Below are 14,637 nucleotides of genomic sequence, written 5' to 3'. Positions count from 1 at the left end.
GCTGTCTCTGCTGTTTGGAGATTGTGGGCACAGGCAGCAGCTGGAGAACATAAGCAAGTCCATAAGGAAGTCACTGAGCCACACAAGCAGCACAAAGCTGGCCAAAATCAAACAACAGCTTCTCAGGGACCCAGCTCCTATCCAGTGCCAGCAGTCAGGGACTGACCTACATACACCCTTGCATCTTCTAGTTAGAAACATAACAGGAAAATTATCCTTCCTCTTACCCTACCTCCCACAAGAAAAGGAGTATGGAGAGCACAGATTCCTGAAGTTTATGGAGAGTGGTTAAATATTGTCACAGACTGACCAAGCATTGTATGTTCCATTCCTGTTCTCCTTCCAGTGTTCCTTCTGCCCAAGAGCACTGGTGAAATCCATGGTGCTCATATCTCCCATGGGCATATTCTGCAGCAGAATTTTGATTCCATGAAGTGGGTGTTAGCTTCATCCAGTGCCAAAAATTCTGAAGGTGGAACTGCAGGTTCCCTCCCTGAGATAGAGATGCCCTGAGGCAGACAAACCTATACACTCACAGAGGCAGCAGGGGGATTAGGGATAGAGTTTTGAAGCCTGTCTGTGCTCCTGCTGCTGAAGGAGCCAGGATTGAGCTAGAAGAGCACAGTGCTTTCCTCCTGCAGCAGAGCAAGCTGTGTTTAGATCCCAGAGATTTGGGTTCTTTTGATTCTTCGTGCAAGTCAAACCAAATGCTGTGCAGCTTATTTCATGAGGCACTTGTGGGAATAGAGTCTGACATGCTGCATCTTTCCCTAAAACTAACATGATCCTGCTACAGTGGAAGCTTGGGGGATTAGCAGCACTTAATGGCACAGTTCTTTGAGTAGTATAAATCTTCCTCATACTCAGGCTGAAGAGTCACAAGTTAATGACAAATATTTGTTCTCTTTAATGTGTGTACCAAGGGAGGAGCGCCCAGCTCCTTCCAGCTTTCCTCCTCCATCCCTCTGACAGCTTCAACACCACCTGCTCTTGGAGCAAAGTGGGCACAGAAATAAAACCCATGCTGATTTTTGGACAGGCAGGCAATACAGACTTGTAATGTGAAAACATGCATTTTATTTTTAAGTACAGTGAAGAACCCAGGCACATCTTGTTGAAGATGGCATGATGCACTTTCCACAAAGAAGTATCAATATTTTTATTGATATAAAACGTCAAATTTTAGAAGTCTGATAGTAAATGCAACAGTGATTTAATAAACTCAATGGCAAGGTAGACTTGGTTATTTGCTACATAGAGACAGAGGAAGATAAAACTGTCACGGACACTCTCCCATTGAGTCCTCAGGTTCAGAAAGGACCCTCTTGTATTCTAAATTCCTATTTTGAAGGGACTTTAGGGATGGCTGGATCCAGACTTAGTCCCAAAATTTGTCAATGATCTACATCTAAAAGATTTTATTTGTACAATCAATACTCCTAATGACTCAGCTAAGATTTCAAAGTCCCAGAAAACCTAAATAAATAAAGTTTAGGTCTTTCCTCTAGGCTGCCTTTCCTGTACATCACTGTTATCCTACCATTTTTCCTCCAGGACCCCACCCCTCACAAGCATCATTGCTCAAATTCCCTGGGAGCCAGGAGCAGCCTCACAGGCTCCCACCCCTTCAACTCACTCCTCAGCTGTCAAGGACCTTGAGCACTCTCCTCTGCCTCCCAGGCTGTCCCAAAAACAGCTCCCACTCCCCATCAGCTCTTCTCCTTGTCCTCCTCCTCATCATCATGTGTTCACCCCTCTCCTTCATCTGTAAAGACAGATATAGCCTGCATCTTCTTTTGCCAGAACCTGTAAGTGCTGGATCATCCTGCCCTTCTCAGGTTTGTTCCCACTAAGGAATCAGACAAAAAAGAAGTTTCTGCTTTTCTTGTGTAGCTTTCAGATTATGAAAAAGCTTCAACAGAGTACATGACTGGTGCAAACACCTCACAGTGAGGACACTGGCAAGACTGACCGGCCAGCTCTCACCCTGCAAGGCACAGTCAGAGCAACGCCAGAGTGTCCACAGCACCCTTCAGATGTGGGGCTAGGCCCATCACTTTGTGTTCCAGAGGGTGTGTGGTTTGAGTTTTTGGGTTGCTTTGCCTTTTTTTTCTTTTTCCACTGGTGAACAAGTAGTTCTTTATGCTGCAGTTATGGGGAGCATTTGAATATCTACAGCCTTGTCTGCCAAGACAGACATGTATTTTCAGTGCCCTCATCAAGCTTATATGTGCCTGGTCTGTGGTGTACTGGGGTCCTGATCCACATGAGAGTCCTCAGAGAGCTGCTGCAATATGAATGATAATAGGTGCAGCTGATATATAATGTTCAGAAAAATGTATGTCTTTGAAAGTTCAGGATTGATGCTGCTCCTGTACAGAGAATAAATGATATATGCAAACTTTGTCCTCAGTTTTCCATTAACTTACATTTGCTAATGTTTCTGCTCCATGTAAATAAAACTGATAAAAACTCAAGACATGATCAGTAATATAATATTATTTACTGTTGTGTATATCTAAAGGTTAGATACTTTTGAATATTAGTGCCAAGATTTGATCCCTTTTTTATTGACCCTTTTTGTAAGGCCAGACTTGAAAAATGTGATCTAGAAAACACTTACATGCAAATTATTAGATTCCCCTAAGAAAAAATAAACCAACCCCTCCCAACAAAAAAAACCAAACACCCCCCTTCTAAAGAGCTTCATTGGATACTCTTTGAGAGACCAAACAGTTATTCAAATGTTATTATCATTGTATTAAAAGGTAGAGCAATTCTAGCATGATTAATTTTTCATGTATTGACTAGAAAGGGATAATTAGAGTGCGCTTCATACCGATTAACTGCTATGGCTTTCTAATTAAGTAGATGACTGCAGAGCTAATGAGATTCAAAGTTAATTTTCATATATGAATTTGGCCAGGCCTATTTTAAGCACCATGAAGACAGATTGGTCAGAAGCTTTCTTTTGATGTCAATCTGACTGCTATTTTGGAAACAGGCGTTTTATCACCCGCGTGGCTCTTTTGCAATGGCTTTTGCCTCTACCTGGTGGCTGGAAGATGAAGTGCAGGATTCCCAGGGTTTGTTTTGGTTGGAGGTGGGCAGTATTTCTGGATAATGATATATATAAATATGAAAAGCACGCCAAGCTTTTACTATCTAAGGACTCATCTTTTCTCCCCACTCCACAGTTGGGTCAAGTCACTATGTGAAAGGACTGGCCGTCTGGATACGTGAATAAAAAAGGTACATTCATCACAGCCAGCATCAGCAGTCGTGACTCATCTGCAAGATTCCTTTGAAACCATCAACAAACTGGTGTTAACAGACAAGCAAAACCTAAATGATATAGTCAATTCAATTTTCAAAAGGCATTGGGGAAATCCTTCAACAGCAGCTTGTGAAATAGCTGCCGTGGGTTAAGAGAGTGGTTTCATGTGAGCAAGCAATTGGCAAAACCCAGGAATACACCGGCATTATTCACCGGGAAGGGGAGTCCCAGCTGGAGTCCTACACTGACATATGCTGCAGCTCCTCTCAGCAACCAGCTTCTACAAAATCCACTAACAAAGGTGAATAATAAGCCTTCTGGATACTGAGTAAAGTCACTCAGATACATGCAGCTGTCCAAAATAATGAGGACAAAAGTTACTTCAGCAGTTACAGAAGGGTTTCAGAATACACAAAGACTGGACAATAAAATAGCAGGTGAAATTACAGATAAAAGACAGACTAGTTTAAGTCAAACCTGTTAGCAAACCCAGTTGTAGCTTCCAATGTGCAGAGATAAAACCTGAACAAACTGTGGCAAATCAAAACAAGATGCACAGCTCCAGGCCCCCATTTCAAGGCAAATATAAAAGTGAAAATATGCTATAGAAAAAACTGTAGCCATTAACCCCGAAAATAAATAACTGAGGGGGATGGGGGTGGGAACTGTGAGCATGAAGTCTTGAGCAGGATGAAGAAAGGGAGCAGAGAACATTGTCTGAGGGTGTTTGCAACCCTGAGCAGGTGGCAGATGCTACAGGGAAGGAAGGGGAGGGTTTCTCACACAATAAACGCTGAAGTTTCGCAACAGTTTGTGGGAGGATGCCAAAATTTGCACAGCTCAGAAAGCAATCAGCCAAATTCCTGGAAGAAAAATCCATTTGGCACTATTAAAAATGAAGGTGTTGTTTCTGGTCAGGAGGTCTTTAGACCATAAATAAGTGCAGTCTGCAAACACTCCTGTGCAAAAAACAGCATTTTCTTTTTCATTTCCTTTTGCTGTGCCTGGAGGACCTGTCACTACTGTAAACAGGGTCACAAGCCAGGAAACTCTTTGGTCTGGTTACTCTCGGTTTTTTGGTATCATTTATATCCATTACATCCCACATTTGAAGAATAACACCAAAGGCTACTAAGCATTTGCTGGAACACATCTCCCACTAGATGACATTTCAAACCTCAGCAGAAGTCATCTACAGTGTCTACAACAGGAATGGAGACAGCTAGCCAGAGGAGCCTCAACTAAATGTGAAAGATGGCTAAAATCCTTTCTGTTACTGAGTCCATAGTGCATAACAAGTGTTACACTGAGAAACTGCAACAAATTCCCACAGTCTGTGTACTTAAGTAGTCCATATGGCACATGTAGTTCACCTTAATTCTGACATGCTCTTGTGACCTTGACTTTGCAAAGGCAGTAAAGTTCATTTAATTTGGTCTCTGTGTATTTTTTGTGAAAATAGTTAGTAGGAATGATTTTTAAAATCATCAAGACTTTACATTTTTACAGTTTGGAATGATTTTCCTTCACCAGACCCAGTATGGTTCAAGCTGCCCTCTTCCTGTGATGTAGTAATTATGTCAAGACAGACTGGACTGACACCATCATCAGCCCTTTATTAAAAACTTTTCATGCCTTCTTTCAGTAGGCTTGTCTTAGGCAGCTCTGACTCCTTCTCTCACAAACAGCTTCACACAGTTCTGACTCCTTCTTGCCTCTCTGCATGACTGGCTAAACCCCAACCTGTCCCTTTCCCAGCTGCCTTATCCTGACTGTCCCTCACACAGCATCTTCTTACTTTGTACGTCCCTTGCACAACCACACGTCCCTTCCTCAGCACAGCCAGCAGACTCCATCCCAAACTGCAGCAGACTCTCAAGCACCAGCTATAACTTACAGCCAGTAAACCCACTCTTTTATAACACCCAAATTCATTGGGCAGGCACAGATATTTCCACTCTTTGGTAATCAGTACAGCTGTAATTCATCGGGAGAGATTGCCTTCAGCACCACCCTTACAAACTATTCTCCTAAAAGTGTAGGCAAAGCCCATCCCAGACATGGAAATTAGAGGGTCTTGTCTGCCTGCACCTTTCAGTCAGATTGTGTCTCAGGGCAGTCAGTCTGAAACCCTGATCATGGTCCATGGTGAGCACTGGAGCTTCACAGGCTCAGCCCAAGAGGTGCTGAGCACCCCCTGCCATGGCCACCCCCCCTGTGAGCATGGCCTTCACTGCACAGCCAACCTCGAGCAACACCAAGAGGAAGAGAACAGGTCTGTATGGCTTTCAGATAAGCCAGTGGCACCAGATAAACCCTTGCAATGACACTGCTAGTTGCAGTACTGCAGAGGCAATCCAACCCAAGCAAAGAACCTGGGCTCAGACCTGCCAGCAGACATCATGCCAGCTGTGACCACCGCATCCCAGCATATCTCAATTAGCAGAACTGTCAGTGGATAATGGGACAATCTAGATGAACACCGCCAGTGGGGTGGCCAGGAAGGTCCACCCAGCACTCCATGTGTTTGATGTGCCATCCTCTTCTGATCAACTGCTGTAACACTGCAAGCTCGTGCCCCAAGAAGTTGCAGTTGCTGAGATTCAGACTCCAAGGGAGAGGGAAAACCACATAAAAATGCTTGATTAGCAGCTATGTGCCTTGGATCACCCTGCCATTGCCTCTGCACATCCAAAGGAAGCCTCTGTACCTGGGTGATGAGTGCAGTGACAGCACTGACACTGGGCAGCTCTTCCAGCAGCTCCAGGTTTCACCAGCTTGGTGTCGCAAGGGGATGGATTGCCTTGGCACAGGTTGACTGCAACCCATGACAACCATCCTGAGAAGTTCAGTACCAGGTAGGAAGCCTACCCAATTACAAGATTACAGTGATTTTCTACTTTGCAACCACTTTCTGCTGCAGCATTATATCTCAGTAAGTCCTAAGATATTGGTTTCACATGGGGCCAGAAGAAAGGGAGCACTAACTGATGCTCCCTCCTGGCAGTTGCTTCCCTCTCTTCTGTTCTGCCTCAGTAATTCACCTTGCTCTGTCTTCCTTGCCCTGTTTTATCCTGCTTTTTTTCCCACTGTTTACTGTCCTGTTTTGAGCCACAGAATGGTTGAATTTGGAAAGGACCTCTGGAAGTATCTGGTCGAGCCTCTGTTCAGAAATCATCATCTGCAGCTGGTTGGCCAGGCCCATAGTGAGATGGCCTTTGGTATCTCCAAGGGCAGAGACTGCACAAGATGGAGGCTCCTAGAGAGCCTGTACCAGTGCTCAGTCTCCTCTCAGTGAGAAGGTGTTTCCTTGATGTTCAGAGGGAACCTCCTGAGTTTCAGTTTGTGCCCATTGCCTCTGACTCTGCTGGGAAGAGCCTGGCTCCATCCTCCCTGCACCCTCCTTTAGGTGTCTGTATAACCTGATGAGATCCCCCTGAGCCTTCTCCAGGCTGGACAGTGCCTGCTCCCTCAGCCTTTCCTCACAGGAGCAGTGCTCCAGCCCTTTCAGCATCTCCACGGCCCTTCCTGGGCCAGCTCCAGTATGTCCATGTCTCTCCAGCACGGGGGAGCACAGAACAGGACCTGGCACTCCAGGCTCCCAGTGCTGAGCAGAGGGGCAGGATCCTCCTGACATCCTCCTCCTGGAAATACTTTGCCTGGTGCAGCCTGGGAGGACACCCATAGCTCACTTTGCACTCCACTGCACAGCACCAGGGGAACAACACTGCAGCGCTCACCTGAGAAGAGATGTTTGAAATAATGTTTGAAAGAGATGATGAAAGAACTCTAATAGCCACCAAGTTCCTACCAATGGATTAGCAAGGCTAACCACTTCTGTATTTTAGAAAAATGCTGCCTTGTGGCTGAACAAACTATCTGATCAAAACTTACAGAACATGAAAAAGGCAAGGCCTTTCCAGGAGAGCCTTGCCTCAATCCGTACAATGGGTGGATTAGGACAGGAGCAATCTTGGCTGTAGAACAGTAAAACACAGATACAGAGCAATACACCTTCAGCAACTCAAATACTCTCACATCTCTGGCATCTGCAGGTTTTATACAGCATGCAGTTGGGTGAGAAAGCAAAGAAAGAATATGAGAATATCCTCTTCCAAACAAGACAAAGGCTTCCCTTCATCGACTTTCCCAAGAAGCAACCCATTAGCACCCACCCATGAGAAGTCCAGCATCCCAGCACTCCAGCACAATGCCCATGACTACCCCAGGACTCTTCTCTGTTCCAGTCTGTGCTGACAGCATGCTTTGTTGGTTAGAATGCTCTGAATAAGCCAATTTTGACAACCTTTTTCATCAGTGACAGTGGCAGCTGTGGGAATACTTTTACTTCCAAGTCTCTCAGCCTCCTCATAGTTCAGAAAATATTTCATTTTCTCCACTGTGGGTGGAAATGGAGATCAGCACTTTCTAATATTAGAGTAATAATCTCTGCATGAGTAGCAAAGAGCCCCAGAGTTTCACCCACAGTCTGCAAAACCCAAGGGCACTCTGCATCACTAACATGACATGGCAGAAGGTGCAACTAACTGAAGAGGCAGCAGCTGAGGGTGATGCTGCACACTCCAGTAGGAATGGTTAGAGATATTCCCAGAGGGGTTTTTCAACTGAAAATATGTTTTGGGCCCCTGAGGACAATGAAATCATCAAAATGGCATTTAAAGCTGAAGGTCAGGTCAGGAATTATAGAATCATCAAGGTTGGAAGAGGCTTTTTAGATCATCAAGTCCAACCATCAGTACTAGCACTGTAACCCCTAAACCACTGAGCTGTTTAGGGGAAGCAGGCAGGGTGGGAGTGGTGCTGTTTTGGCTCTGCAGAGCCCTCTGAAACCATTGCTGTGCCATGGCTGAGGGTGAGATTTGAAACCAAAGCTTCTCTGTGGAAACCATCTGGTGTGACTTTTGTTTCTTTGAGGGCTGTGAGCCCCACATCTGTCGGTACAGGGAAAATCAGCCTGGCAGCAGAGGTGGAGCTGGAGCCTGACAGCCTAATGAGCTTCCCATTCCCCCAGCCTGTGTAACCAGGGATAACTTTTGTTCTTTTTCCTGATTACAGTGCTCAGGCTAGAATATCTGAAGATAAGGCTGTTTTGGGGCATGCCAGGTAGAGCAGGAAATGAGTCCTGGCTGTAACTGAGCAGGAAAGAGGGTCTCCTGTATCCACATGGCACATCCTCCCACAGCCACTGAGGTGCTGCCAGTGAGGCTGCTGTGTGCTGAGGGCTTCCAGTCACTGCAAATAAGCATTACCAATTTTATTTAAAAAGCAGAATTTGGACTGCTTCCCAGATTATAATTACCTATATATAAATATAATGATAATTACGTTACCTAAGAGAGACCTCAGAGCACAAAGCTGACAAGTGATGACAACTAAATTCATTAAGAGTGCAAATGCTCTTCCTCTCCTTTATGAAACAACACTGAGTGATCTCTGAAGAAATCCAGCAGCCAGAGATACAGTCTGTTAATAAGTGGTAAGCCTGGTGAAAGCTGCTGGAGAGGCAGGACAATGAACCATGGCGCTCAGTAGCTAGCAGAGCAAGAGCAAATAGAACAGCTAAGATAGCAGATTTTGAAAATATAATGTGTTTCATACATTTGGAGTGAAATCTGTCTTTCTGTTCATTTAAACTGGGAAATAAATCAGGGCAGGGGCCATATTTCATCACAGAGGCCAACTTACTCCCAGAGAAAAGCCCTTTTACATTTGCCAGCACACACTGGGTAGCTCCTTCTGAATTTCTCACAGGGCATAGTCCCAAGGGCTGTGCAAAGCCCAGCCTGGCATGGGCTGACCGAGGAGATGAGCTGGCACAGGCAAAGCTCAGCCTGGGAGCTCAGCAGCAGTGCAATGAACATAACCTGGGCCTGATCCCTCTGGATGGCTGCAGATGGACATGGTGTTACTGTGTACCTGTCCCAGAGCCAGAGAGAGCCTAAACTGAGGCCCAGGACAATATTAGTGAGGCTTTTTAAAATGGTTTTTCAAGCACTTCCAATTTTTCCACATTCAGAGTTGCCAAGCCTCAGGTATGCCAACAAATGCTCAGAAATATGTTACGAAATACATTTATGAGACCTATCCCTAGGTCTCTTGGGAAAAAATGAGAAGAGGTTATGGTACAGGGCATGCTTCCAGTCCAGAACTAGAAACCAAGACTCTGTCTTTCCATTGAATTTCAGGTATGAAATAAAACTAAGAAAGGGGAGGGACATAACAATAGTTGTAACATGTCATCTACAAATCCTACAGCGATTAGGAGACGTGCTAAATACCAATTTCACCTCCCCTTGCTGAAACAGCCACAAAGCTGTAACCTCCACCATTATCTGAGCAACCTGTTGTGCTGAATTCATATTCCTACACTAAGCATTTCAGTTAATATTTTTATTTTTCCAACAGGGCAACTATTTCCCTGCCTGCAAGTGTTTCATTAGAGCTGTGTGTTTCCTCCCCTAAGAGGCTGAAATCCCTTGCCTTTGAATGTAATTGAACTTCTGGAAAATGAACAGATTAGACCAAAGTCACAGTGTCCTTGCTTTCACACCACCTTCATGCCCATCCACCAGAAGCTCTATGAATACTCTTTGATAAGTAGTTGCAAGAATTTTCTTCTGCAAATGTTTCTGTGTCCAATGAGCCCACAGCTAGCTGATGAAAAACAGGTTACAAAGTCCTACTTCCAGGAAGGAGCTGAGCAGAAAGGTGGTTGGGTATGTAGGTGTTGCAAAAATAACCAGTAGTGTTTAATCTAATGACATCAAATCTAACCAGCTTCTGCAGAAGAATCTCTTGGTGCTGAGCAAGTAGGCAATATAACGGCAGATGATGCTTGATGCTGATAAAGACAAAATAATAGAGACTGGAGGAAAAAGCCTAATCCTGTCTACCAAGATGGTGTTTCCCTTTTTGTATTCTGTTCTTATTAATTAGTCCCCTAATCCTCTGATTAAACAACAGGAGCTGGCAAAGCAAGGAAATCTGTCCCACTGCACCTTTATTTTGATGAGCTGGCAGCAAACTTTCAGCAGACTCTTGGGCAAAGCCACAAGAGCTGACTTTTTAATCTGTTTGTACATATAAGATGAGACCCTGTGAGAAAGAAAGGGCAAATCCTACAAAGCAAACAGCAAAAGGTAATTTTTAAGAGTTTGATTTCACTCAGCAACTCAGTTAATGTATAGGAGAGATATGCAAAGTACAGAAAAACACATCAATGTGCAGACTTGGGCTTTCTCTTCTGCTTACTTGAACTGGATTATTAGTCTCACATTTTATTTACTAGTTTGTTACAGTATGCATTACAGAGCTTGTTATTATGTAGAACTACATTTCTGATGCATTAATCTCTATATCATCTCCTTCATAAATAACAATCAAGCCTTATTCAGCTTTTATGTGCTCTTGGCCACCGTGCAATTTTTGAACATGAAATTTGCTTTTCTATTGGTTTATTTGTCATTTTGCATGTTGTAACTAGTGGAGCCTTTAGCTAAAGCGGGGAGGGGAAAAGAAAACCAAACCAATTTAGAGTGAGGAAACTCACAGGCTGTGTTTGAGTAGGGTGGAGCTGAGCTCCTTAGGGTAAATTATAAATGGATGGTATGAAGTCTAAAGAAATAAACAAGTTCCAACACCGAATCGTTGCTGTATCCACTGAGGATTTTAAAAGAGGCAACTGTATGAATCAGTACAACAACTGCCAAGAGAGTTCTAAATTGTTTCTACTCTTTCTGAAAAGAAAAGCTACATACAGCCAAGAAGCCTTGAACATAATTCCTTGCAATAAGGATCCCAGCATTTTGAAGTCCATTCTTGGCTTTAAGAAGAATGAATGTTAGCAATAAAAGTATTTTCTGGAACAGTTCCAAACCTGTGTGATTCCTGCAATAGGTGAAGGATCAAATTTCACCATATGGAGCTTGGGCTAGTTCTTCTATTCCTAAAATAAACTCAGATGCAATGTAGAAACATAAATTGCTTTTGCTCATTTGACCATTCTTGGGCTGGACATGGAACAGATTTGCATGGGGACTGCAAGTCCAAATGCCTGTTCACTGAGAAATTTCTCCTGTTTCTTTCTGTAGTGATTGGAAAAACAGTCTAAACCCCTGAGTTTTACCAACTTGAATTCACTACAAAGATCCTGTCAGCTCCTGTCCTCAGAGTCGTTTGCACACTGCAGCAGGATGAGGTCTGGAGGAGCTCTGAGCAGACAGAGATTCTCTCTGTGGTGTTGTCCCAGAGAGCCAGGGGTGCCGGTGACAGACCAGGGCTCCCACTGCTCCTGCCACGGCCAGGGGAACCCTCACAGCTGAGGAATTCCTCTTCGTTTTCTCCTTTCATTTTTATTAGGCTGTGTCTGGGATCACAGAAGGTTGCTCTCTGCTGAAGTGCAGCCCCAGACAATGAAGATACCCAGCTGTGAGGGTAGGATGTAGCAGCAGCCAGCACAGGTAGTCTAAAAACTAGTGAGCTGTTATTTGGTTTTGTTTTGGTTTGGTTTTTTTCATGTCTAATATGCTGTTAGTTTATTCAAAATAATGGGCAATAAATAATGTTCCCACCCAAAATCTAGTATTATTCATTTCTAATGTGTGGCACAAAACATCCAGTTTCTTTCCAGTTGCTGGAAAATTGTAAGGTTGTGGAATAAATTGTGGTTAAAGGCTGTTTTATTACTACCTGTTGTGGTTTCTTAGATTATTTTCTCAAAGTGTTACTTTAGCAGGAATAAATCATTGGTGCATTTGTGAAGTAAGTAAATGCAGTTATGAAAATTTGATACATGTATCAATTTATGTTAACACTATGTATATAGAGATCTTGTACAAGATATAGGTTGTGTTGCACAGATACCTAAATTTGAGGATAATTTTTTTTCTTCTTCCCCCAAGCAAGAGTTTAGAAGACAAAACCCCTGGTTTGGAGGGGTGGGGGACGCACTGCATATAACTTTTTTGCAATATACTTAGCAAATCCAATGAAAAAAACCAACTTTCCACCACACTCATTCATTTAAAAAAAAAAAAAAAAGGTGAACTATTTTAACACAGCACTACTGAATGAGAATTTTAAGTCTTTCCTCAAAGTACTGGTGGGCCGAGATAAGAAAAGCTCCATCTCCTTCTATAGAACCACCTCTTCCACAGGGATGGATTTACACTGAATCACCGAATCATTTTATTCCCAACCCTAAAAATACTGTTGGATCTAGATGCAGGCAACCCCAGCTCTGCATGAGCCTTCCTCTGGGCTACAGTCCCAGTTAAGGAATGATTCTTGATCTCTTCCCTGGTCTTGTAAACTTCATGTTTTAGGAAAATCCCTTACAGTTTAACTACCCTTTTTTTTTTTTTTTTTTTTTTTTAAATTAGTTTCTCAGTTTTGCTTTAAATTCACTTTGGAAAAAAACTTGAAATATTTCACTCATAGACAAGTTGGAACAGAGCTTTTTTTTTAGCTGTGAAATGAATATGTCATCAACTGCTACTAAGGAAACAAAGGGTCAAGGAAAATCTCACCTGCTTGCATTTCTTATGGACACTGTTCTTTGTGGTGATGTCAATGTGATTTCTTCTGTAGGGAAAGGACAGTTTAGATGAGAAAATCTGCAAAATCAGACACAAAGAAAGTATCTGGTTTTCTTTGAAGGATCAGCCTTCACTAAAAACTTGCCAGCTAAAACAAGAGAGACATGTAATTCTGTTTTTGTTCCCCACCTTGAGTCACCTCTTCCAAGGGTTCAGTTTCACTGTTGGCTTCTCTGGCTCTTCAGGAGCAGCAGCAGAAATAGATCCCTGAGCCCTGAGCTCTAATCTAACAGCGACCCCTGCTTCCATAGCCATAGCTGTAGCCATCCCCATAGCCATAGCCATAGCCATAGCCATCCTCATCCCCATCCCCATCCTCCCAGCTGGGAGCAGCCATGAGTCATTTCACCACTGAAAAGCCTTTGGAGTTGCCAGAGTGTTAAATAAACCATTCTTTTCGCTAGAGCAGTGAGTCACTCGTAAAAACCGTGTTCACCATTTTGGATTTGAAATCTGTTTTAATGGCAAAATAATATGACAAATGGTGGAATGCATGCAAAGAACAGTAAGGATAAAACCTTTAATTAGAAAACAATGAAACATCACATCAACAAGACGAAATTGACTGGAAATAGCAAGCAGGTCATACGAGTAGGGAAAAGATGGAGGATTTTGTGTAATCATACACAAAATTGTTTTATACAGAAGATATTACAGTATCTTCCCAATTCACAGTTGCCTCTCATTGCAACAGAAAGAAAAAAGTTTAAACTGTGTCTTCTTACAAATCTATTTTATCTTAAAATATGTACTTGGATCTCATTTTTGAAGAGTCAAGGAAAGATATCATTTTATAATAAGAGGTTGTTTTTCATATTGTGGGCATTAAGCATAGCAGCAAGAAAATGTAGAGTAAAGTAAGAAAAATGTGGACTTAAACCAAAGTTTCCTTATGCAAATCCCTAGTTAATACTGATTAACCCAGCCACCAAGTGACTTGCTTTGTTTCTGGAGTATAAAGCAGGTCACTGCATCCACTCAAACTCAATAAATGAATGAAAAGTTATCTTTCATTTTTTAAACTTTCCTTTCTTGAGCGATCATTTTCATCAGAAGATATGCAAAGCCAAGTAAGCTTCTAAATTCCATTTAAAAAAATCTCTAATTGAGTAAAGCTGAATCAGCAAAACATTTTCCAAAAACCCAATTAAAAAAGCTGTTTTTCCTCCTGACAGATATACCGGCAATTTTCCAGGTGGTTTGGTTTTGGTTCTTTTCTTTTCTTTTCTTTTCTTTTCTTTTCTTTTCTTTTCTTTTCTTTTCTTTTCTTTTCTTTTCTTTTCTTTTCTTTTCTTTTCTTTTCTTTTCTTTTCTTTTCTTTTCTTTTCTTTTCTTTCCTTTTTTCTTTTCTTTTCTTTTTTCTTTTCTTGCTTTCTTTTTCTGTCTTTCTGTTTTTCTGTCTTTCTCTCTTTCTCTCTTTTCCTTCTTTCTTTCTTCCTCTTTTTCTTTCTTTTTCTCTTTTCTTTCTTTCTTTCTTTCTTTCTTTCTTTCTTTCTTTCTTTCTTTCTTTCTTTCTTTCTTTCTTTCTTTCTTTCTTTCTTTCTTTCTTTCTTTCTTTCTTTCTTTCTTTCTTTCTTTCTTTCTTTCTTTCTTTCTTTCTTTCTTTCTTTCCCTTACAATAATGCATCTCATTCAGAAATAATCTGTTTTATTCATAGTGTGCTTATAAATTCTTAAGAGCCTGAGCCGACAGCGACAGATCACCCTGAATGTTGCCTCCCAGCTCCTACAAGTAACAAAGTT

Source organism: Catharus ustulatus, chromosome 4 (assembly GCF_009819885.2).
Source record: "Catharus ustulatus isolate bCatUst1 chromosome 4, bCatUst1.pri.v2, whole genome shotgun sequence".
Lineage (NCBI taxonomy): Eukaryota > Metazoa > Chordata > Aves > Passeriformes > Turdidae > Catharus > Catharus ustulatus.
This window is presented reverse-complemented; position numbering follows the sequence as displayed.